This window comes from Choloepus didactylus, chromosome 12 (assembly GCF_015220235.1).
Source record: "Choloepus didactylus isolate mChoDid1 chromosome 12, mChoDid1.pri, whole genome shotgun sequence".
Classification (NCBI taxonomy): Eukaryota; Metazoa; Chordata; class Mammalia; order Pilosa; family Megalonychidae; genus Choloepus; species Choloepus didactylus.
Window position 1 is genome coordinate 38,906,885 of NC_051318.1, and position 26,786 is coordinate 38,933,670.

Consider the following 26,786-nt stretch of genomic DNA (forward strand, 5'->3'; position numbering starts at 1 on the left):
TGAAGGTAGACTGTGATAAACTAAAGATGCATACTGTCAATCCTAAGACAATCACAAAGAAAACAAAACTAAGATACATCACTAATAAGCCTATGAAAAGATAAAATAAAATAATAAACTCAATCCAAAAGAAGACAGAAAAGAAGAGAAAAAGAAAAGTGGAGCAAGGAAGAGATGTCATAAATAGGAAACAGGTATCAAGATGAAGACTTAAACTCAACAGTATCAATAATTACATTAAATGTAAATGATTTAAATGCCCCAATTAAAAGGCAGAGGTAGTCAGTTGGTTAAAGAAACAAAACAAGATCCATACATGCTGTCTACAAAGCAGATGGGTTAAAAGCAAAAGGATAGGCCAGTGACATCATCAAGATGGGGGTGTAAGATATCTCAGGGAACACTTCCCCTCAGAAACAACTAATAAGGGGGCAAATACCACTTGTTTGGGACCCTGAAGGTTGATGGAGACTGGGGAAAGACTCCACAAATGTTGAATCAAAGAAAAAAATCCCACCAAAAAAGAAGGTAGGAGATCTGTGACTGAGATCTGCCAGTCTGAACCCCTCTCCTTCACTCAGTCTCATGCAGCTTAAGAGTCACACAGCAGCAGCACCCAGGCCCGGGCACTTCCTGCAATGGAAGCGGGCCACAGAGCCACTCACAGCAGTCACTTAGAATCCCCCACACATTTAAACACAGGGACCCAAGGCCATATAGACCCTGGGCAGAGCCCAAGTGGTTGGGGAGCATGTGCACACAAAAGGCCCCCAGGAAACAGAAGAGACCTGTGGTGGAACTGTTGGCAAGTGGTATGTACACCCAGTATCTAATTACTGGAGCACTTAAATGAACAGAAAAGCCCAGGACTCCCAGAGAAAGAACAGAGAAAAGGAAATCCTCAGGCAGTGAAACAATTGCACACAAAAGAGAAATCTTAGAAGTTGTACCATATGTCCCGGGCAAGAAACAGGTGCAGAAGACCTGAGAAAATCTGAACAGTTAAACATGGGCTGTCTAAAGGTTCAGTATAAGCTGGACTGGACCAAGCATTGGAGAAGAGCCTTAACACACAGCCTATCTACAATAAAACTCTAGGCAAGAAGGAGAAACTGAATTTCACAGTTTGCACATCAAAATAATCATATGCCCAGACATGGGCAAAAATTATAATTCATACTAAGAAACAGGAAGATAAGGCCCGTTCAAGGGAACAAATTAAAACTTCAGAGGAAACACAGACTTTGGAACAACTAATCAAAGAAATTTCAAACAAATCTCCTAAATCAATTTAAGGAGTTGAAGGAAAATATGGATAGAAATAAACTAACTATGGATATAGAGCTAAAAGGATATTAAGAAGACAATGTGGGAGGAAAAAGGAGATAGAAAGTTTTAAAAGAAACATAACAGTACTTATGGGGATGAAAAACATAATAATGGAGATTAAAAATATACTAGAGGGATACAACAGCAAATTTGAATATTCAGAATAAAGATTCAGTGAACTACAAGACAGGGCAATTGAAATCATACAGTCAGAAGAACAGATGGAGAAAAGAATAGAAAAAACTGAGCAGAGTCTAAGGGACCTGTGTGACAGCATGAAGCATGCTAACATATAAATCATGGGAGTCTCGGAAGAGGAAGAGAAGGGAAAAGGGGAAGAAAGAATATCTGAGAAAATAATGCTGAAGATTTCCAAGCTCTTATGAAAGACATACACATCCAAGAAATAGAATGTACTCCTAACAGGGTAAGCCCTAATGGACCTTCTTCAAGACACATACTAATCAAAACATCAAATGCTAAAAATAGAGAATTCTGAAAGCAGCAATAGAAACGCAATTTGTTACATACAAAGGATCCTCAATAAGCCCAAGTGCTCATTTCTTATCAGAAGGTATGGAGGCAAAAAGGCAGTGGTATGTTACGTTATAGATACTGAAAGAGAAAAACCGCCAGCCCCAAATTCTTTACCCAGCAAAATGTCCCTCAAAAATGAGGGAGGAGAGTAATTTAGGCAGAGAATAAAAATGTATTTGCAAAGCCCCCTTGAGAGACTGGGGAAAATGTGGAAATATTAAACTTCCCCACCTGGGGAATTACTGATATTCCCACAAGCACTGGGGACTACCAATTTAGAAGGACAAGCCCGTGATCATGGGGCTTGTCCTTAATGAAGCATGTTACTGCAAAGAAGAGGCTAGTCCGAATTACAGTTGTGTCTAAGAGTCACTCCCAGAGAACCTCTTTTGTTGGTCAGATGTGGCCTCTCTATCTAAGCCAACTCTGCAGTTAAACTAACTGCCCTCCCCCTACATGGGGCATGACTCCCAGGGGTGTAAATCTCCCTGGCAACAAGAGACATGACTTCCAGGGATGAGTCTGGACCCAGAGCGTGGGATTGAGAAAGCCTACTGGACCAAAAAGGGAAAGAGGAATGAAACAAAATAAAGCTTCAGTGGCTGAGAGATTTCAAATGGAGTTGAGAGGTCATTCTGGAGGTTATCCTTATGTGTTATATAGATATCCCTTTTTAGTTTTTAGTGTATTAGAATAGCTAGATGGAAATGCCTAAAATGAATTGAAACCCAGTATCCTTGATTCTTTGAAGATGATTGTATAACTATGTAGCTTACATATTATGACTGTGTGATTGTGAAAACCTTGTGGCTCACGCTCCCTTTATTCAGTGTATGGACAGATGAGTAGAAAAATGGGGACAAAAATTAAATGAATAATAGGGGTTACAGGGGGGTGGGATGTTTTGGGTGTTCTTTTTTACTTGCATTTTTATTCTTATTTTTTGGAGTAATGAAAATGTTCAGAATTTGTGGTGATTAATGCACAACTGTATGATGATACTATGAACAATTGATTGTACACTTTTGATGATTGTATGGTATGTGAATATATCTCAATAAAATTGAATAAAAATGAAAAAAATGAGGGAGGGTTTAAGACATTCATGAGTTAAAAAACAAAAACAAAATGGAGAGTGTTCATCACTAAAAGATCTTCCCTTCAAGAATTGCTAAAGGAAGTTCTTCAGGTTGAAAGGAAAAGATACTAGAGAGCGGTTTGGTGCAGTATGAAGAAGTGAAGATCTTCAGTAAAAGTAACTAAATGGGTAAATGCAAAAACCAGTAGTATTGTATCCTGAGTCTATGACTCTTCTCTTTATTTCCTATAAGAGTTAGGACACAGTTGAATAAGAAACAATCATATTTCCTTATAAAAGACATGAAAAATATAAAGAGGTACTGTGCAATAAAAGCAGCATAAAGAGGGAAGGTGGAGAGATATGCGAGCAGAGAATGTGTATGCTGTTGAAGTTAATCGATATCTTTTCAAACTATTTTGTAATAGGCATAAGCTGTTTAGTACAAAACCCAGGGTAACAACAAAGAAAATATTTTTAAAATTTACAGAAACAGAAATGAGAAAGTGACAAATCAGTTACATCACAAAAGATCAATAATGCACAAAAGGATGTTGCAGCAAAGGAAAAGAGAGACAAAAAGATATGATATATAAAAAAGAAAGAACAAAATGACTGCAGTAAGTCCTGCCTTATCAGTAATAAAACTGAATGTTAATGGATTAAGCCCCCCATTCAAAAGACACAGATTGGTAGAATGGATAAAAAAGCATGATCCAGCTATATGTTATTAACAGGAGACTCACCTTAGACCCAAAGACACAGTAGGTTGAAAATGAAAGGATGGATAAAGGTATTCCACACAAATAGTAACCAAAAGAGAACTGGGGTAGCTGTATATTGGATAAAATAGATTTTAAATCAAAAGCTGTTACAAGACACAAAGAAGGACACTATATATTAATAAAAGGGGCAATCCATCAAGAAGAAAAAACAGTCATAAAGATTTATGCACTAACCACAGTGCCTCAAAGTACATGAGGCAAACACTGCAAAACTGAAGAGAGAAATAAACACCTTGTTCTAGTTTGCTAATGCTTCTGGGATGCAAAACACCAGAAATGGATCAACTTTTATAAAAGGGGGTTTATTTGGTTACACAGTTACAGTCTTAAGGCCATAAAGTGTCCAAGGTAGTGCATCAACAATCAAGTACCTTCACTGGTGGCCAATGGTGTCCAGAAAACCTCTGTTAGCTGGGAAGGCATGTGGCTGGTGTCTGCTCCAAAGTTCTGGCTTCAAAATGGCTTTCCCCCAGGATGTTCCTCTCTAGGCTGCAGTTCCTCAAAAATGTCACTCTTAGTTGCACTTGGGGCATTTTTCCTCTCTTAGCTTCTCTGGAGCAAAAGTGTGCTTTCAACAGCCATCTTCGAACTGTCTCTCATCTGCAACTCCTCTCTCAGTTCCTGTGCGTTCTTCAAAGTGTCCCTCTTGGCTGTAGCAAGTTTGCTCCTTCTGTATGAGCTTAAATACTGCTCCAGTAAAGTCATCAAGGCCCATGCTGAATGGGCAGAGCCACAACTCCATGGAAACTATCTAATCAGAGTCATCACCCACAGTTGGGGGGGGGGCACATCTCCATTGAAACACTCAAAGAATTACAATTTAATCAACACTGACACATCTGCCCACGCAAGATTACATCAAAGATAATGGTGTTTTGGGGGACATAATACATTCAAACTGGCACACACCTCTACAGTAATAGCTGGAGACTTCAATACACCACTTTCATCAATGGATAGAACATTTAGATGGAAGATCAATAAGGAAAAAAAGTCTTGAACAATATGATAAATGAACTAGACCTAACACACATATGCAGACATTGTACCCCACAATAGCAGGATACACATTCTTCTCAAGGGCACATGGACCATTCCCCATGACAGAGCACATATTAGGTCAAAAAATAAGTCTCAATAAATTTAAAAAAATTGAAATTATACAAAGCATCTTCTCTGGCCACAATGGATAGAGATAGAAATCAATAACAGGCAGAGACCTGGAAAATATGCAAATATATGGAAGCTAAACAACACAGTCTTAAACAATCAATGGGTCAAAGAAGAAATCACAAGGAAAATCATAGAGAAGAAATCACAGGAATTATATTAAGATTAATGAAAATGAGAACACAACATATCAAAACTAATGGGACACAGTGAAGGCAAAGGGGAATTTATGGCCTTTTAGCGTATATTAAAGAAGAAGAAGAGACCTAACTGTACACCTAGAGGAACTAGAAAAAGAACTTCAAACTAAACCCAAAGAGAACAGAAGGAAGGAAATAACAGATTAGAAATAAGTGAAATAGAGAATTAAAAAGATAGAGTTAACCAAACCAAAAGTTGGTTCATTGAAAAGACCAATAAAATCAACAAACCTTTATCTAGACAAAGATAAAAAAAGAATATGCAAATAATTAAAATCAGAAATGAAAGGGAGAACATTACTAGTGGCCCGACAAAAATAAAAAGGATCAGAGAGGATACTGTACACAACCGAATGCCAACAAATTAGAAAACCTAGATGAAATGGAGAAGTTCCTAGAAACACAAACAACTGACACTGACTCTAGAATAAATAAAATATCTCTCCAGGCAAATTACAAATAAAGAGATTGAATCAGAAATAAAAGTACCTCCCAACAAAGAAGAGCCAGTGACCAGATGACGTCACTGGTGAATTTACCAGACATTCCAAGAAGAATTAACACCAGACCTGCTCAAACTCTTCCAAAAAAATGAAGAGGAGGGGACACTTCCTAACTCAATCTATGAGTCCAACATCACCCTCATACCAGAGCCAGGTAAAGATACCACAAGAAAAGAAAATTACAGACTAATATCCCTTATGACTATAGATGCAAAAATCTTCAATAAAATATTGGCAAACTGAATCCAACAACATACTGAAAGAATTATACAGCATGATTGAGTGGGATTAATTCCATGTATGGAAGGGTGGTTCAACATAAGAAAATTGATTAATGTAATACACCATGTTAACAGAACAAAGGGGAAAACGATCATCTCAATTGTTGCAAAAAAGGCATTTGACTAAATCCAACATACCACCCTCCTTTTTTTTTTTTGCTAAAAAAAACATACCTAGAAAACTAGGAATAAAGGGAAACTTCCTCAACAGGATAAAAGCTATTTATGAAGAATCACTGTTAGCATTAATCTCAGTGGTGAAAGAATTAAAACTTTCCAAGTTCAGGAACATGACAAGGATGTCTACTGTCACCACAGTTATTCAACATTGTACTGGAAGTTCTATCCAGATCAATAAAGCAAGTAAAAGAAATAAAAGACATCCAAATTGGAAAGGAAAAATTAAGATTTTCACCACTTGCAGGCAACATGATCTGATATATAGAAAGTCCTGAAAAATCTACAGCAAAGCTTCCAGAACTAATAAACAAATTCAGCAAAATAGTGGGTACAAGATCAATACACAAAAATCAGTTGTGTTTCTATACACTAGTAATGAACGATCTGAAGAAGACATTAAGAAAAACTATTTACAATACTAACTAAAAGAATCAAATATCTAGGAATGAGCTTAAGCAAGGTTTTAAAGGACTTATACATGGAAAACTACAAAGCATTGTGAATAGAAATCAAAGAAAATCTAAATTAATGGAAGGACATTCTATGCTTATGGATTGAAAGATGAAATATTGTCAAAATATCAATTCTGCCCAAAGGTATTTAGAGTTTTGATGAAACGCCTATCAAAACTCCAACAGGCTTATTTGCATAAATGAAAAAAACCAATCATCAAATTTATTTGGAAGGATAGGGGACCCTGAACATACAAAACCATCTTGAAAAAGTACAAGGTCAGAGGACTCACACGTCCCAATTTTAAAACCTATTACAAAGCTACAGTTGTCAAAGCAGCATGGCACTTGCAGAAGGACAGATATATAGACCAATGGAATTGAACTGAAAGTTGAGAAATAGACTCTCACATCTATGACCAGTTGATTTTTGACAAATGTTGCTGAGAAAACTGGGTATCTGTATGTAAGTGTTGATGAGGTTTTGTAGCAACTAGAACTCTCATACACTGTTGACAGAATACAAAATGATACAATCACTTTTGAAAATAGTTAGGCAGTTTCTTAAAATGGTATGCATATACCTACCATACAACCCAGTAATTCTAGGAATTTACCTGAAAGATATGAAACTAAATCGCCATACAAAGACTTATACATGTATATTTATGGCAGCTTTATTTGTAATAGCCAAATTCTAGAAATGACCCAAATGCCCATCAAATGGATAAGCAAATTGTGACATAGTCTTGTAATGGAATATTACTTACTAATAAAAAGTAACAAAAGTTTAACAAATGTAACAACATGGAAGAATTTCAAAATAATTATGTTAAGTAAAAGAAGCCAGACAACCAAGAATTCATACTGCATGATTTCTGAGAGAAAGCAGACCAATGGTTTCCTGGAGATGGGGGAGGAGAAACTGAGGGATGGATTACTAAGGGGAATGTTGAAACTTTAGGGGGTGATCAAATGTTAATTATCTTGATTGTGGTGATGATTTCATGCCTATGTACATATGCCAAAACTTATGAAATTGCAGTATATTAAATATATTCAGTTTATTATGACAATTATACCTCAATAAAACTTTTATAAAATTAGCAAATATAAAGTAGAAGGTGGAGGAAGATGTTTGGAGCCTTTCCTGATGCTCCTGAAGTTTAATCAGGTAGACTGTTATGTGCACTGTCTGTATCCACGGTTTGCTTTATTTTGTTGTCAGAGAAAATAGCTAATTTTAATCCAGGTTTCCTGTTTGGCAGGCTTCTGAATATAGGATGTATTTATTTCAAATGTACCAACTGTTTCCCTGTTACCTTGCTGTACCCACTTCCCAAGTTGGAACTGGCAATAACCGTGGAGTTAAGCTCATTGCTCCAAGTACCAGTGAACCAGGTGTGAGGAAGCCCAAAGAGCTTATTTTTGTTCTTATTTCTCCTCCAAATGAAGTACATAACCCGTGTTGATGCTCCAGAGCACTAAGAATGAACACAGATGGTAAATCAAATTTAGGGAGGAGGGATGCTCTATATAACTCCTAAATGCCAACTTCAAAACACTAGATGGCTCCCCTAATGTATTTTAGATTGAAGTTAAAAATAGGGCTCCTCATCAGAATTATTGAGAAAGATGACAATCATTTTTCAAGCAACATGTTTATCCATATGGGCTTTTGCTGATGAAGGAAAGCAAAATTGAGTACTGGCAGAATAAAACATTCTAAGGGAGTGTTGGAATTTTCTATTGTTCTTTCCATTAAGGCTAATATACTCTGTGTGGAGCTTAAAAAGTTGGTTGCCACTGAAGGAATCAGGGATATGTTTTTAAAAAATGGACATGTATTATTTCAGAAAATAAACAGTAAATGCTTTAAAAAAATTTTTTTTATTTGACAGTTGGTGTGATAATATATGCATAACAGTGAAAGCTGATATTACCTAGCTTATCTCCTGTTGAGACCCTGAGGGTGTTTTAAACCCAGGATTGTAGATCTTAATTTTCTGAGAGGGTCAGATATATGCATGGCTTAACAGGTTAGAGAAACCGATGGAGAAGAAAGTGCCCAGGTTTGGAGTTAGTCTTTCTTAAGTATCTCTAGATGTTTGAATTTACCTCATTTTTTTCTCATCTGTAAAATGGACTTTCAAAAAATCTGAGTTCCTTTATCCCCACTAATGGGCAAACTTCACTGTGCTGTGTGTATTTAATAGAAAAGTGTACATTTGTATTTGCATGATACCTTACAGTTTACAAAACATTTTCACATATATGAGTGATTTGCAAACAGTTTTTAAAAAACAATTTTTAAAAAGCATTTTTAAAGATGCAATTTTATTGAGATATATTCACATACCATACAGTCATCCAAACTATACAATCAATTGATCACAGTATCATCATACAGTTGTACATTCATCACCACAATCAATTTTTGAACATTTTCATTACCCCCCAAAATAAAAATAAGGATAAAAAATACAAGTAAAAAAGAGCACCCAAAGCATCTCATACTCCTCCTTCCCCCTATTATTCATTTATTTTTTGTCCCCAGTTTTCTACTCATCTATCCATACACTGGTTAAAGGGAGTGTGAGCTACAAGGTTTTCACAATCACATGGTCACACCATGTAAGCTGTACAGTTATACAATTGTCTTCAAGATTCAAGGTTACTGGGTTGCAGTTTAACAGTTTCAGGTATTTCCTTCTAGTTATTCTAATACACTAAGAACTAAAAAGGGATAGCTATATAATGCAAAAGAATAGCCTCCAGAATGACCTCTCAATTCCAATTGAAATCTCTCGGCCACTGAAACTTTGTTTAGTTTCATTTCTCTTCCCCCTTTGGGTCCAGAAGGCTTTCTCAATCCTATGTTGTCAGATCCAGGCTCATTCCCAGGGGTCATGTCCCATGTTACCAGGGAGATTTATACCCCTAGGAGTCATGTCCCACGTAGAGGGGTGGGCTGTGAGTTTACCTGCAGAGCTGGCTTAGAGAGAGAGGCCACATCTGAGCAACAAAAGAGGTTCTCTGAGGGAGACTCTTAGACATAATTATAAATAGGCTTAGCTACTTCTTTGCACTAACAAGCTTCATAAGGGTAAGCCCCAAGATCAAGGGTTCAGCCTAATAAACTGGTAGTCCCCAATGCTTGTGAGAATATCAGGAATTCCCCAGGTGGGGAAGTTTAATATTACCACATTTTCCCCCAGTCCCTCAAGGGGGCTTGAAAAGCAATGCACCTCTTCCTGAAATGAAATATTACATGGAAACACAGTATGTAATGAAATATGAAAGTGGATTTTTTTTCTGATTGAATAGGTGGGTGGAGCTTCAACCCTTGTAATGCCCCACTGGTACCCACTCCTTTCCCTATGGAAAACAGTTTGAAAACCTCTGATATACATTATGTCATCTGATCAACTACAGGACCTTGATGGCCCATTTATTTGATACAGAATCTTAGAGGTCTAAGGATTGCATTTATGCTAAGATTATAGATTTACTTATTTAGTAGCTTTATTCTGAGAGACAATCTAGTTTGATTGCAAGGTGCTATAATGATGGGCAAAAGGGATATTTTTTCCAGCTGGTCTTTTGGTTCACTGAGTCATCAACTTCTCTTTTTCCATTACCCTGTCTCTAAAATACTTACATTAATTAGTAGCAGCCCCCCTTCTGTTTTCAAGGATACCAGGAAACATCAGTTCACTGGATGAATCATTATGCAAAGTCAGAGAGAAATAATGAACCCAATTTGAAAATAGGTGTGGGTAAAGAAATTTCTTTTCATCTTGGACAAGCCAATATTTTCCTTGATGCCAATTTTTACAAGACATCTTGGCTTATTGACTAATAGTGGAGTCATTTCACTTTTTGGATTGGAAAATAGAAATTGCTAGTGTTGTGATGCACAGGATATTCTTCTAAAGCAAATGAACCCTTATCCTCCAGGTTGGGATGATGAAGACAACCCTTCAAGCCCTGTGGGACTATCTTTCCAGAAAATGGTCAGGGCTAGAGCTTCTCCTTTAAGGTCCATGGAGATGAATGAATCCTGTACTAGCTCATGATCTTTAAAGCCATACCAAGCCTGCAGGTTGCTGTGCTAGGATAGGTAGGTCATTCACATTGTGAACCTTTGGTGCTTTGACTTCTAACATTAGCTCCCTATTAACTAGAGGGTTCAATGTAGAGTTTTAGGGCTTGCTTGTTAGTCTTTGGGCACAGAATCCAACTGTGGGAAGGGCTGTTTTGTGCAGAGATCTGATTATCTAGTAGATGGATGATTCAGTCATTTGGGTCTCCACCTCCTCCCTTCTGTTGCCTGATTTTAGCCATCACGTAGAGGAAGAGGAGAGGCAGCACAGGAGCCTCCATCTGGGTTGGCAGCTCTAGCAGATTTGATGCAAGAAGGAGGTGGTGGAACCCTTTTGTTGTATATGATCTCTAGGCTAGGTGACAATTTTAAGTATCAAAGTTTTTCCTATATATATTTCAGATCTTTGGAGGAGGAGACATTATCTCTATATTCATCTAGAAAATTAAATCCCAGACATTGGATTTTTATGGATTAGGAAAATTAAAAAAAATTTGGAGGATCAACAGTGTTGCCAGTTCCCCATTTTTCCAAATTAAAGTCTTTTTAAAAATTACTTTTGCCTTCTATTGCCATCAATTCATTAAAAAAATGACCTTTAAACACCCTATTCCCTCAAAATGAAAGAAAGATATAATCCCCAATGAAAGGAAAATACTTCAAATTTATTGTTTGGCTTTATGAAAAACTCACTACATTGTCTTTATTTTTTCTCATTTTCCTGTGGAATTGCATGAGCCTTGAGATGGGCTAGAGTTTAGGAGCCCGAGCTCTAGGGAGTCCTGGAACAGTAGGACAGAACCCTTAGGCATCTCCTTCATGAAGAATCAATGATCTCTTCAGGAGAAACAGTTTCAGGTCATTGCAGAGGCTCATTATGAGATGCTCAGGACCCTGTAATTAAGACATTAGAGCCTTCCATGTTTTTGGTTGTGTTTGTGGTTGCTGGGGAGATATCAGGGAGAGCAGAGAGGTAGAAGGCATAATCTCACTCCAGATCATTGACTTACTGTCCGCACAAAGGAATATTTTGCGTGTGATTCTGTTTAGGGTCAATCGTGACTCCTAAGGGCAGCCTGTGTTAGATTCCTTGGTCGTGGCAACGAGGACCAGGTCTATAGGAGAGCTCAAAACCTAATAAAGAGCATTGAATAACTGCTATAGGAAACCAGGAGATCAGCACCACTTCATTCAGTCACTTTATAATCCTAGTATTGGTGGGAAGATAATGTGTCCTCCTCATAGTGAGCATATTGCCCTTGGCCACGTCAGCATCTGCAGGGATGGGAGGAGGTCGCTGCTCTAACAGTGACCTACTCCAAACAAAACCAAGGCACTGTCAGCCCATGCTGGGGAAATAGGAGGTCAGAGGCAAGGAAGGTCGCAAGGGCAGAGCAGCAGGGTACCAGAGGGGCAGCAAGGGCTTTGGTGAAGACAAAGGAACATTTGTCCTGACTCTGCCCAGAGAGGGGAGAACCTTTGGAGAACCCCTTTCCAGGGCTCCACTGGGGAGGCTGCAGAGTCAAAAACTACTTTTGTGTCTGTTACTGTTGTTACCTGTTTCCTTTCACTGTCCGCGTTCTGGTTGTTGTGCTCTAGGGAGGAAAAGCTACAGATAGATTACTGACAATTGGCATATTTTAATTTTTAAAGCCTTTTTTTTTTTAAAAAAAAAAATCACACTAACATCTATAACACAAAATCTCCCATTTTAACCATTTTTAAGTGTACACTTCAGTGGTATTAATTACATTCACATGCTGTGCTACCATCACCACTATCCATTACCAGGACTTTTTCATGACCCGAAATAGCTCTGATACTATGACTTTCAATCAACTAAGCTTCTGGAGAGTGAAGTTGGAATGAACTGAGGCAAAAACTGCTTGGCTTTGGGTCCTGGCTGCCAGAAGTCATTTTCTATTGAGAAGAGAGTTTATTTAAAAAAAAAAAAAAAAAATCTACATCCTCCCCATGCAAGGTAAAACTCACAATGCTGAAGCTAAGGTATAAATCACTTAAGTGCTAATAACTTTTTCTACTATATTTCCTATGCTGTCAGCACTTAGATACAGGGCAATATTTGGAACTCTTTTTTCCCCAGAAATCTGTTTATTTTTCAGCTAGGGGAAGGTGGTAAAGAGTCTATCCTAAAGGTTTAGGTCTGGAACTCAGAATTCAAAATACCAGCCTCTTCAAGAATATTCAGAATTGTTTTTAATAGGAAGAATTTCTAAATTAAAATGATCCTTGCTAATACAATCCCAATCAAAATATATACATATGTTCACCGAAAGACATAGAAGAGTAATCTCAGAGCACTCTTTGAAATAGCCAAAAATTGACAGTAAGACTAATGTCCATCAACAGTAGAATGGATAAATCAATTGTGAGCTCATCATACAATGGAATATTGTATAGCAGTGAGAATGACTGAACTATAACTTAATAAAACAAAATGAATAAAGATGATATAATCTTGAGTGAAAACATCAGATACAAAAGTGTACATTCCGTATGACTTCATTTAGGCAAAATTATAAACAGTAAAACTCATCTATGATGTTAGAAGGCAGGATAGTGGTTTACCTTTGTGTATGAGGGGGAAGAGGCACCAGGAGGCTTCTAGGATGCTGGTAATTTTTAATTTTGTGATCTAAGTGCTGGATGCGTTGGTGTGTTCACTTTGTGAAAAGGCTTCAAGCTGTATGTTTTTGAGATGTGCAGTTTTTCTGGACGTATTTTATACTTCAGTAACAAGTTTAAAAATGATCCTTTTTCATGTTACAACAAGCACATGAAGAAAATACCCATATATTAATATTATAAAAAGAAAGAAAGAACTCAAGATAAAACATATCCAATAATTTGGATTTGTTTTGCCATATCAAGAAGATGGACCTTTTACCTTGACATGAATCAATTCAATAAACCAATAAAGGGCATTTACTTCTGTGATAGGTATGAGTGAACAACCAGAGAAGGGAGAAGATGCTGATGGCTTGATGATGGTCTCTAAAAACATTGCACTTTTTTGAGCCAAGTGATCGGTATTTATAAAATGGATTTAAAAGAGACAGTTATAAAAACTTCATACTCATGGAGATTTCAGCTATATATGCCAAAGCAATATCTAATCTTTTACATGGCAGTGACATTGCAGATAAAGTGAGGCTTTTTAAAAAAAGAGAGTCCTGTGGGAATGGCAGGGTGTTGGGCACCTTCTTTGTGTGCAAAGTTTCCATTTCATGGGATAACCTCATTTGTTTCTCAGCTCCTCCGTCTGACGGGCATTGGAGCAGTTTGGTGAACTTACAAGGGTTGCTTGGGGTGCTTCAGGGAAGGAAACATTGAGGGAACAATGCATGGGAAAGACTTCTATCTCCTACTGGGTTAAAATTTTGTATTCATTTGTAGCTGGGTTTTTTGGATAAATAATTATACATATCTGCTTGGACTTTTGGGACTCTCATTGGAGTCCCAAACTATTAGAGTCTCTAAACTATTTCTATATCCTCTTCATCCTGATGCACAGTATCCTATTCCCTTTTTTTTTTTATTTTGAAATAAATTCAAAGTTATAGGAACAGTTGCAAAAACAATACTAACCCCATACACAGAACTCCATCATACCCTGACCCCCTCCCCTGATAGCTCAATCCATCAACTTTAACCTGCTGTCACATCGCTATTTCTTTCCCTCCCTCCCACCCTCCCTCCCTCCCTGCCTATCTATCATCCATCATCTATTGCTCTGTCTTCTGAACATATGAGAGTTAGCTGCACACATCCTTGAACATACCCTATAATTCACATATACACTTCCCATGAACAAGAATATTCTTTTTATGCAATCCCATTAAGCGTGGCTAAGAAGTACAAGAGATTCAACAATGATACGAAGCTTACATTCTATATTTCCTTTTCCTTATGTCTCAGCTGTGTCTCTTTGAGCCATCTGTCCTCTATCCTCCAATCCCATCCAAGATCATCCTTGGCATTCAATTGTCATCTATTTATACTGTCATTTTTTTTTCCCCATTGTGGAAACATATATACAGCCTAAATCTTCCCATTCCACCCCCTCCCTAGCCTTCCATTAGTGGGATTAATCACATTTAGAATGTTGTAATGCTCTTTCCCACCATCCATTACTAGAAATTTCCCTTCACCTCAAACAGCAACCCTACACTCATTTCTTAACTCCCCATTGCTCCTTCCCCCATTTCTCTTAACCCAAACTCTACTTTTCATCTCTATGGTTATATTCTCTGATAACTTCTTTGTGTTTACTGTGGGGCTTAAAATTAACCTCTTAAATCCATATCAATTTTGTTTTTCTTTGATACCACCTTCACTTCAATAGGACACATAAACTATGTTCCTATACTCCTCCATTCCCCCACCTTTATATAGTTGTCTAAAATTACATATTTTACATTGAGTTCAAAACCTCTGATTTCTCATTAGAGTTTGTGTATTTTATATCATGTAGGAAGTAAATAGTGGAGTTACAGTTCAAAAATTATTGAGTTCTATTTGTATTCCATTGTGGTTGGAGAATGTGCTTTGAGTATACTCAATATTTTTTAAATTTCTTGAGGCTTGTTTTATGTCCCAGCTTATGTTCCCTTCTGGAGAAAGATCCGTGATCACTGGAGAAAAATGAGTCTCCTGGTGATTTGGGATGTAAGGTACTATATATGTCAGTTAAAATTCTCTATATCTCTTTCTCCTTTCTTTGTTTTTCTGTTGGTAGGGGTCCCTCTAGTATCTGAAGTGGGGCAGTTCTTTTATTGGCACACTCTCTCAGCATTTGTTTGTCTTTGAAAAATTTGAACCCTCCCTCAAATTTGAAAGAGAGTTTTGCTGGATAAAGTATTCTTGGTTGGCAATTTTTCTTTCTCAGAATTTTAAATATGTCATGCCACTACCTTCTCGCCTCCATGGTGGCTGCTGAGTAGTCACAACTTAGTCTTATGTTGTTTCCTTTGTATGTGGTGAATTGCTTTTCTCTTGCTGCTTTCAGAACTTGCTCCTTCTCTTCAGTATTTGACAGTCTGATCAGAATATGTCTCGGAGTGGGTTTATTTGGATTTATTCTATTTGGAGTTCGCTGGGCATTTATGCTTTGTGTATTTATATTGTGTAGAAGGTTTGGGAAGTTTTCCCCAACAATTTCTTTGAATATTCTTTCTAGACCTTTACCCTTCTCTTCCCCTTCTGGGACACCAATGAGTCTTAAGTTTGGACATTTTATATCATCTATCATATCCCTGAGATCCATTTCGATTTTTTTGATTTTTTTCTCCATTCTTTCTTTTGTTCTTTCATTTTCTGTTCTGTGGACTTCTAGGACACTGAGATGTTGTTCAGCTTCCTCTAGTCTTGTATTGTGAATATCCAGAGTCTTTTTAATTTGGCCAACAGTTTCTTTTATTTCCATAAGATCTATTTTTTTTATTTACTCTTGCAATGTCTTCTTTATGCTCTTCTAGGGTCTTCTTTATGTCGCTTATATCCTGGGCCATGGTCTTCTTGATGTCCTTTAAATCCTTTGCCATGTTTTCATTCCTCAATTGTAGTTCTTTGATTAATTGTGCTAGGTACAGTGTTTCTTCTGATATCTTGATTTGTGTGTTTGGAGTTGGATTCTCCATATCATCTGGTTTTATCATATGCTTTAAGATTTTCTGTTGTTTTTGGCCTCTCGGCATTTGCTTTGCTTGATAGGGTTCTTTCAAGTTGGAAAAAAAAATACCTATCTAATTTTTCAGAAACACAGTTTGGTGGCGTATACTTTCTCTAACTAACCAGCAGATGGCGTCTGTGAGTCACCTATACCCCTCAAGTCAGTTCTCCACCTTGTCCCCACAGTGTGTGGAGAAATGATTCGTGTGGGGTTTAGTTGGAAAACTCAGCTTGGGTGTGCTGCTGGAGCCGTCTGCCCTGAATGTGGGGCATGTGTACGGGTGGCCAGGGAGGAAGGACAGTTTTAATATTCAAATCTCCCAGGTTCCCAGAGATTCAAGGCTGCTGCAAGAGTCTAAGCCTTCATTTCATTTCAGTCCCAGCCCCACTCTCTCACTGTTGCACAAACCACCGGACTTGGCATAGTGTCCCTGGATTCTCCGAGCAGGTCCCCCCGCCCAGCCGCGATCCTCCAGGACCTCTGCCTAATTGAATGCCGTGCTATGTCACCAGTGCATGCCATCCCTCAAGGGAAGCCCCGGGCCGCCAGGCCGAGCCAGCTCGCTTTCAGCCTGATGCAAAGATGGCCGAACGGGGCGTCTCCACACCCCCCTCCTCACACAGTTCCTCCTTCCCAGCTCCGGGACAACTGGTGGGGCTGTGGGCTGTGGGTACGGCCCCGGGCAGGAGTTTATCCAGCCCTTCCAGAGCGAGCTGCTAGCCGCAGGGTTTCTTTCTGCTTCCGGCTCTCGCCTCCATTCCCCCGGCCCTGAGGGTATCTGCAGCGGGCTATCCTCCAGGCCAGACACCGAGAGGCCAGCCCAGCCCCCTCTTGCTGTATTTTACTGTGTGGTTGCCACTATCACTACTATAGCCGCTCCAGGGTTTCCCCCCTCTTTTTTTTTTTTTTTTTTTTTTAAAGAGCCCGTCGGTCTCCAAATGCCAAACTCCGGCTTCCCCAGACCACCGCGCAGCTGCGGGTCTTCCAGCCAGCTCACTCACTCGTTTCAGAATGCAGACTCCCAGTTTCACCAAGTATACGGCCCCTTTGGGACTAGAAGATCTTGTCCAGCTGGCTCATCGCTGTAACCAGTATTCTGGATCACCCGCTGGTTTTTATCTAGTGTTTTTCACGGAGGTGTTTTCTCGCCCTGTCTCATCTAGCCACCATCTTAGTTTTTTCCCCATTCCTTTTTACTGAAATCTGTCTTCTCTTCACCTCTCTAAATGATTCTGATGTCTCCTATGACTGAGCAGTGGGCTCTGGTAGAGCTCAGACATGGGAAGAAGGCAGGCTTGAGTTAGTCAAGGTCAAACTTTAGGAACAATGTAGTGAGCCAGGAAGGCAGTAATTAAGGTGAGGTGGGATTGTGAAGCCAGGTATTTCAGTTTCCTAGGCACAAAAAGGGGTAGAAATCAGGTGGGCAGTCAAGAGCTAGGAACAACAAATACCGAACATCAATGTACAAGGTCAGGTGCCAGATATGAAATGCAAACAGTTGATGAAATGCATCCCCATTAGATACTTTTAAACTTTGTAGAAGTTTATTTGTAACTTTCTGTGTTTAACTTTCTGTAAGTTTCTGTAAGTTTACATATTACTATGTGAGGTGCTTGCTGTATTAGTCAGCTTTTGCTTCATAACAAACAACCACATTTCTGTGGCATACAAAAATAATCAGTTATGTCTTTCTTATAGGTTTGGAGGTCCTCTGTGGGTCACATTCAGGTTTGCTCTGTGTATCTATGAAGCCAACATCACCCTCATACCAACTCCAGGTAAAGATACCACAAGAAAAGAAAATTACAGACCAATATCCTTTATAAATATGGATGCAAAATCCTCAACAAAATACTAGCAAACAGAATTGAACACCACATTAAAAGAATTATGTACCATGATCAAGTGGGATTTATCTCGGGTATACTGGCTTTCGTATAAGGGTGATGTTGGCCTCATAGAATGAGTTAGAGAGTGTTCCCTCCTTTTCAATTTTTTGGAAGAGTTTGAGCAGGATTGATTTAATTCTTCTTGGAATGTTTGGTAGAATTCCCCTGTGAAGCCATCTGGTTCTGGGCTTTTCTTTGTTGGGAGATTTTTGATGACCGGTTCATTCTTTTAGCTATTTATTGGTTTGTTGAGAACTCTTTTCTCTTGAGTCAGGGTATGCAGGTTTTGTGTTTCTATGAATTTGTCCATTTCATCTAGGTTACCTAATTTATTGGCATACATTTGTTGATAGTATCCTCTTTTTTTTTAATAATTCAATTTTATTGAGATATACTCACATGCCATGCAGTCATACAAAGCATACAATCAGTTGTTCACAGTACAACCATATAGATGTGCATCTGTCACTAAAATTAATTTCTGAACATTTTCACACACACAAAAGAAGTAAGAATAAAAATTAAAGTGTAAAAGAACAATTAAAGTAAAAAAGAACACTGGGTGCTTCACACCCCCCCCCCCCGTTTTTCTACTCATCTATCCATACACTGGACAAAGGAGAGCGTGGTCCGTATGGCTTTTCCAATCACATTGTCACCCCTCATAAGCTACATTGTTATACAATCGTCTTCAAGATTTAGGGTTCTGGGTTGTAGTTTGATAGGCTCAGGTATTTACTGCTAGCTATTCCAATTCATTAGAACCTAAAAAGGGTTGTCTAAATTGTGCGTAAGAGTGCCCACCAGAGTGACCTCTTAGCTCCTTTTGGAATCTCTCAGCCACTGAAACTTATTTCATTTCCTTTCACATCCCCCTTTTGGTCAAGAAGATGTTCTCCATCCCACAATGCCAGGTCTAGATTCCTCTCCAGGAGTCATATTCCACATTGCCAGGGAGATTTGCTCCCCTGTGTGTCAGATCCCATGTAGGTGGGAGGGCAGTTATTTCATCTGCCAAGTTGGCTTAGCTAGAGAGAGGGCCACATCTGAGCAACAAAGAGGCATTTGGGAGGAGACTCTTGCACAATTATAGGCAGGTCTAGCCTCTCCTTTGCAGCAACAGTCTTCCCAAGGGCAAGTCCCATGACTGAGGGCTCAGCCCATGAAACCACCAGCCCCCAATGTCTGTGAGCACATCAGCAACCATTGAGGTGGGGAAGCCCAACACCCCTGGATAGTATCCTCTTATGGTCATTTTTATTTCAGTGGGGTCGGTAGTAATGTTGCTCTTTTTGTTTCCGATTTTACTTGTTTGTGTCCTCTCTCCTTTTTTGTCAGTCTTGCTAAGATGTGTCAATTTTATTGATCTATTTAAACAAACAAATTTTGGCTTTGTTGATTCTCTTTATTGTTTTTTTTTTGTTCTCTATTTAATTTGTCTCCACTCTAATCTTTGTTATTTCCTTCCTTATGCTCACGTTTGGTTTAGTTTTTTCTTCTTCTTCTAGATCCTCCAGTTTAGAGATTAGGTCTCTGATTTGAGATCTTCCTTCTTTTTAAATGTAGACATTTGGAACTGTAAATTTCCTGCTAAGTACTGCCTTTGCTACATCCCATGTGTTTTAGTATGTTGTTTTTCATTTTCATTTGTCTCAAGATATTTCATAATTTCTTTTATGATTTATTCTTTGGCCCATTGGTTGTTTAAGAGTTTGTTGTTTAATTTCCACATATATGTGAATTTTCTACTTCTTCCTCTGTTATTGAGTTCTAGCTTCATTCTTTTGTGGTCATAGGAGTTACATTATATGATTTCAATATTTTCTAACTTATTAAGACTTGTTTTGTGACCTAACATATGGTTTATCCTGGAGAATGAACCATGTATACTAGAGAAGAATGTGCATTATGCTGCTGTTGGGTGAAGTATTCTATATGTCTGTTAGGTCTAGTTGGTTTAGAGCATTGTTCAAGTTTTCTAGTTCCTTACTGATCTTCTGTCTAGATGTTTTGTCCATTGATGAAAATGGTGTATTGAAATCTCCTACTTTTAGTGTAGAACCATCTATATCTCACTTTAAATCTGTTACTATATTTATACAAGCATATACATATATTTTTATATTTATATAAAATAAAATCTTTTAAATTTATTTATATATAATATATTTATGTATATTTATGTATATAATCAATCAATTTTTTGCCTATCAAATGGAGACACTTTTCTCATCCAGTTCTTGTGAGTATTGAATTAAATAGTGTGTACATCAGGCACCTAACACAATACCTAACTTAAAGTGGCCATCAATAAATAGTAACTATTTTCATAAATGACATTCACATTCCTGAGGGGAAAATGGCAAATACATTTGCTAGGAAATGGACTCATGTTAAATCAGGACAATGTGTTTTCAGCATTACAGTCACCAAAAGGGTTTTTTTCTAAATTGCTGTAAATTCAAATAAAAGGGTGCCCCAAGGTAGCTTTCTGGCAAGGTGTATCCAAAATACAGAAGAGCTGAAGTTTTCACCTTCCCTTTGGGGGGTATGGATAAGGGCTAGAACAGAAAATAAAGGCTGGAGGCAGAAATCTGTTAAATACCTTGAAGCCATCTTTTGGCTTGCATTGTTGCTAAAAAAGAACTGAGTTGCAGTCTCACAATCATTTCTTTGCAAAGAATCTTTGCTTTTTATACAGCCGTTTTTAAGGTTTTCTCTTTGTTTGACTTTCTGCAGTTTCACAATGATATGCTTAGGTTTTTCTTTTTATTTATTTAACTTGGAATGCCTTAGTTTTCTAAAATCTATGTGTAGGTGTCTTAAGTCAGTTCTGATAAATTTGTACTAATAAATCTGAATAAATTTCTCCACTTTTATCTCTTTAAATATTTCTTCTCTCCTACTCTCCCCCAAACAAAAGTGTTTGGCAAATGCTTCTGGAACAAAAGTAGCTTCCATGCTAGTTTATCTCCCTGGCTCCCAACTTTCTATAGCTTAGCAATTCCTTTCTATAGCTGTTCTTTAGATGCATTTAAGAATATACGTAAACATTTTTTTTATCCAGCATATTTAGTTGTTTTCTGTGGGAGAGTTTGAATAACTTAACTCACCATTACTGGAAAATAAAAATTGAAAAAAAAAAATATAAATCTTCACATTCCTGAGCAGAAAAGATATATTGCTAGAAAAAGTAAATAACTATGCGAGTTAAATAACAAAACAAGACAAAAATAGGAAAGATGTACTGAGGCAATGATTACTTGTCAACATACAAATAAGTGCTATGGGTATGGATATAGCAAGAGGGACGACAGAATTCTCAAGATTTCAGATATAGTCCTGTTTGCCCCCATTGTGTAGGAGCAACCAAATTTTCCCTTTGTATTTGGGATTAATCACTCCACATGGCAGAGTAAACCCCTTTTATGACTCTTTTTCTTTGCCATAAGGAGCTCCAAATGTTCAGATGACAGTGTCATCTACCAATTTGATAGAACCATCACTAGGTCCTTTTGTGGAAGCATTCCCCATTGAGAAGTAAGATCTCCAAGACAATAGATTTCAAAGCTGCTAGGTTGAGAAACAAGAATTCTGCAAATAGGTTATTAGATATATTAGGTACATTAGGTACTAATAGGTTGTTAGGTTATTTTTAGATAAACAGTGAGAAGAATCACTCCAAATTCCACATCTTGATTCCTGGACCCAGGAATTCTGGCTATGGAGGACATGGAACCATAAAATGATCCCTGGTTCAAACCATATGTCGTATCCTTTAATAATGGCCCCTTCCTTCTGGGTGTTGTATCTCAACTGATACTGTAACTGAGTCTTCAATAAGTTATTTAATATTCCTGTTAGGTCAGCTGATTCTGGCTGATGGATTGTGTGGTGAAAGACCGGTTAACTCCATGGGCATGAGCCTATTGTTGTACTTCTGTTGCTATGAAATGAGTCCTTTAATCAGAAGCAATGCTTTGCAGAATATTATGCAGGGGATAGGCATTCCATGAATCCATGTATGATGGTACTGCAAGAAGCATTATGGATACAAATCTGTTACATTTAGGATAAATCTCTCCTCCTTCCACAATGGAAGAGGTACAATGTAATCAACCTACCACGAAGTGGCTGCTGGTTTCCTTGCAGAATGGTTCCATATTGTGGCTACTGTTGGCAGATTAGGCACTCAGCTGTAGCAGTATCAGGTCAACTTTGCTAAGGGGAAGTCCCTGTTTTTGAGACTCCACATCTGCCACCATGCCTTCTTTATGCAAGGACCCATTGATTGAGCTTGGGAGTATCTGTGGAAAGAGGATGACTGACCTCTACAGAGCGTGGTATTTTGTCCTAATTATTAAGGGCTGCCTCTGCAGTGGATTCCCTTGTGAGCACTCACATGGGACATAAATATCTTCAAAAACGGTGCCCTTTCTTAAAAGTCCATCTGCATACCTTTTCTATAGACTTCCTTGGTACCAGTCTTTAAATCCTATTCCTTCCAAGTCCCTAAGCATGCAGTCAAACCAACCATTAGAAATTTCTCATAAACTAATATAGATCCATACTTCTGGCTACTTCTCAGTCCAGACAAGATGGGCACCCAAATGTAATACTTGAACTTTTACCTAGTAGGAGGATTTTTCTTCTTCAGGGTCCTCCAGGGTCACTCTTGAGTGAGGTTGTAATGTTGTAGCCACATAATTTGGATGGTCCAGCCTATTTTGTACAGACTCATCTATAAACAAGATTCCTTACTTAGTCAACTGGTCAAAAGGAACTCTTTTTGAGGCCAGATATATGGGTTGAGGGAAGAGAGAATGCAATAGAAGTTGAAAATAAATAAGAAGACTATGTCATCTGCTCATGCAACTTACTTGCACCTTCTAGACCTGCCTGAGCCTGATTTCTTAGATACCATTTCCTCTTGATGATAGACTGCTGCTCATCCCACCTAACTTTATGGCTTATGGGTCAGATAACACCTAATTTATGATGGGAAGCTCATGGTCACATGGTTCTTTGATGTCCCATAATTTGGCGTTCAGTCTAACCCAATAACAAGGCAGAAACTTTTTCTTAAAAACAGAATAGCTATCTGTGGAAAAGGATATAAATTTGCCCCTAAGTCCTAGAGATCTTCTCTGTGATCCCCCTACTGGTATTTGTCAGAGGCTTCATACAGTATTCCTATTTGCTTCAGACTGTCTGAAAATTATTGGTTTTGCAGGAGCATAAGACTCAAGTGGAAGACAGCTCACATTCAGTTTGGACTTGTTTCTATTGCTCTGGTCTTCACTTGAAACTTGGGAGACTCAAGATATGGGTCAAAATAGCACTTAAACGTGATATATGTTGCCTCCTTGCTTCAAGAAGGAGTGTGAAATGTTGTGCCTCTTTTTAATGATAGTGTGAGGCACAACAACATACCTTTCATCTTCAAGTGGATACCTTGACATTTTCCAGAACATTGGACCCCTAGAAACTTCACTGAGGTATCAGACCTCTGAATTTTTGTGGGGTTTAGTTTCTGCCCTCTGGTTTGGATATGTCTTACTTAAGAATCTCAAGTGCTTCCTGGTCATCAAATCCAACGAACATAATGCAACCAATATAGTGGAGCTATGTAATTTTTTTTTTTTTTTGGAATGTTACACTGATCAAGGTCCCTGTGGACTAAATTGTGGCAGAGATCAGGAGAGCAGAGGGAGCTGTGGGGCACTACTGTGAATGTGCACTCTTAGTCCTTCCAAATAAAAGCAAACAGCTTCTGGGGGTCCTTGCAAATCAATATGGTGAAAAAAGCAGAGCCAATTCAATAGCTCCGTACCAAGTACTAGGACTGTGTTTATTTTCTCCAGGAAAGATATTACATTTGGGTGCTTGTTTCAGCAGCACATATACTAAAATTGAAACGATACAGAGAAGATTAGCATGGCCCCTGTGCAAGGATGACACTCAAATTCGTGAAGTGTTCCATATTTTTCTTGAAGAGTCAGGAAAGACACAAAACACCTTTCTGGACAAAAGAAACCAGGCTACAGTGAAGAATAAAGAGGAGTTGGTAGACCAATATGATAAACACTTCAGGGGGCACTCTGAGGAGAAGACACACAGCTGGGAGATGAGCAGTCAGGAGAGCGGAGAGGAGGTGGAAAGGAGCCAGGAGAAACAGCCCCAGGAGTCTAAGAGTCAATCCAGGAGCCAGGAAGAGTCTGAAGAAAGTGAGGAAGACACTACCTCAGAGGTGGCCAAACAGCGCTTGCGGCCAAGACACCACAATGGGAGGAGCAGGCCTGACAGGTCGTCCCAAGGAGGGAAGCCTCCTTCTGAGGAGAGAAGACACTCCTTTGAGGAATCTGGAGTTGATGGGCAAGGCCAATCCAGGGGAAAAGAGATCCCAACATTCAACTCACTACAGGGCTTCCGAGGAAGAGCCTGAATATGGGGAAGAAGTGAGGAATAATCCAGGTGTCCAGGCTCCTGCAGACCTCAAGGGGGGAAGATATGGGGGCAGAAGGAGTGAGGAGGACAAGTTGCCAAGGCCTCACAGTGAGGAGAGCCAGGAGGAGGAGAAGAGAAATCCCCCCAGCTCTGAGCTTGACAGCATGGTGCACAGACAGAGTGAAGAAAGCGAGGGAGGGAGGGCCCATGAGGGGGGAAAGGGCCACTATCACAGAGGCCAGGGAGGGGAGCCAGGGGCCCACTCCAGTCTTGACACTAGAGAATAAAAAAGGTTCTTAGGTGAAGTACACCACCATGTTCTAGAAAGCCAGATGGACAAGGCAAGGAGACATCCACAGCATGAGTGGAAAGAGCAGGACAAAAATTACCTCAACTATGGTCAAAGAAATGTTGAGGAAGGCACCTCAAAATGGCAGCAGCAAGAGGATCTACAAGACTCTAAAGAGAACAGGGAGGAAGCTAAGCTTCAAGACAGACAGTATGCTCCCCATCACACCACTGAGAAGAGAAGGAGGTTAGGGGAGCTGTTCAACCCATACTATGACCCGCCCCAGTGGAAGGGCAGCAGCCATTTTGAGAGAAAGGACAACATGAATGACAATTTTCTTGAGGGGGAAGAGGAAAACGGGCTGACCTTGAATGAGAAGAATTTCTTCCCAGAATACAATTATGACTGGTGGGATAAAAAACCCTTCACAGATGATGTGAATTGGGGATATGAGAAGAGAAGTCTTGCCAGGGCCCCCAAACTGGATCTGAAAAGGCAGTATGACAGAGTGGGCGAACTGGACCAGCTCCTTCACTACAGGAAGAAGTCAGCTGATTCCCAGACTTCTGTGACTCCGAGGAGCAGATCAACATGCGCCGCAGGGCAGAAAATGAAAAGGACAGGGTCGGCCAGAGGGTTCTGACAGAGGAAGAGGAAAAAGAACTTGAAAACTTGGCTGCGATGGATTTGGAACTACAGAAAATAGCTGAGAAGTTCAGTTGTAAACAAAGGGGCTGATGGTCATTGGAGCAAAGGGCAGTTTCCCTTCACTTCACTGAAAGACACCACTTATTTATCCAGAGGCAAAAAGTAGAATTTACTATTCATCAAATATTTGACGCAATTGGAAATGTCTTTATTTTTTTGCCAGAATGCTATTGTTATATGATATACTTTCTCGCAAAATAGACATATTAATGTGCTTGTGACCACGACTGTGCTACTGTCTTTGAAAAAATATATTTGTCTCTGTTAGAAATAATAAAAGATTCATCTGAGAAAAAAAAAGATAATGCATTTGGGACAGCACCAGCAATTAGAGTCATTTCCTGGTTCAACGTACAATAATTAAGTTATTACCCAAGATCTATTCAACTTCTGCACAAAGCAGTAAGTAAACTAAATGGGGACCTTATAGGCATCATGACCTCTGCACCTTTCAAGTCTTTGATGGTGATACTAATCTGTGCAGTTCCCCCAGGAAGTGGTGTGACTTCTGATACTGTCTTGGCATGGAGGGGAAATTCCAGGGATTCCACTTAGTTCATCCTACCATAATGGCCCTTCCCTATGGGTTAGAGTGAAGTTGGGGATCCTGTCAGTTCCACAATATGTCTCTTCCAATTATATATTCAAGAACTGGGCAGATACACACAGGGTAGATATGTGGACTTGGCCCACCATTAGTTGAACATGAAGTTAATGCCCCATCTATCACATTAGTACTGTAAAGCCCCCTCTTTGAATGGTGTGCAAGAATTACATTTTGGGTCCTCAAGAATTAGCATCAATTCAGAGGCAGTGTCTAGTAATCCCCTAAAGGTCTGGATATTTCCTTTCCCCAGTACACAGTTCTTTTAGTAAATTTCTACAGGACCCTTTATGGAAGGCTTGGAGGAACATTCACGGTATATGTTTATGGCATTGTTGCAGAGTTCTCCATCAAGGAGAGCCAGCATCCTCTTTTTTTTTTTTTTTAATTTTATTTTGAAATAAATTCAAACTTACAGGAACAGTTGCAAAAACAATACAAAACCCATACACAGAACTCCAGCATACCCCGATCCCCCTCCCCCAAAACCCTGATCCACCAACTTTAACATGCTGTCACACCACCATTTCTTTCTTT

At 38.9% G+C, this 26,786-nt stretch overlaps 1 non-coding gene and 1 pseudogene across 1 annotated transcript; both read left to right on the forward strand.

Annotated features, from left to right (window-relative positions):
- Nucleotides 1-751: 751 nt before the first annotated feature.
- LOC119506818 lies at nt 752-25,732 on the forward strand (annotated as a pseudogene).
- On the forward strand, nt 24,084-24,190 carry LOC119507503. The gene has a single exon (XR_005211261.1). It is a non-coding gene; the product is annotated as a U6 spliceosomal RNA (small nuclear RNA).
- Nucleotides 25,733-26,786: the final 1,054 nt, after the last annotated feature.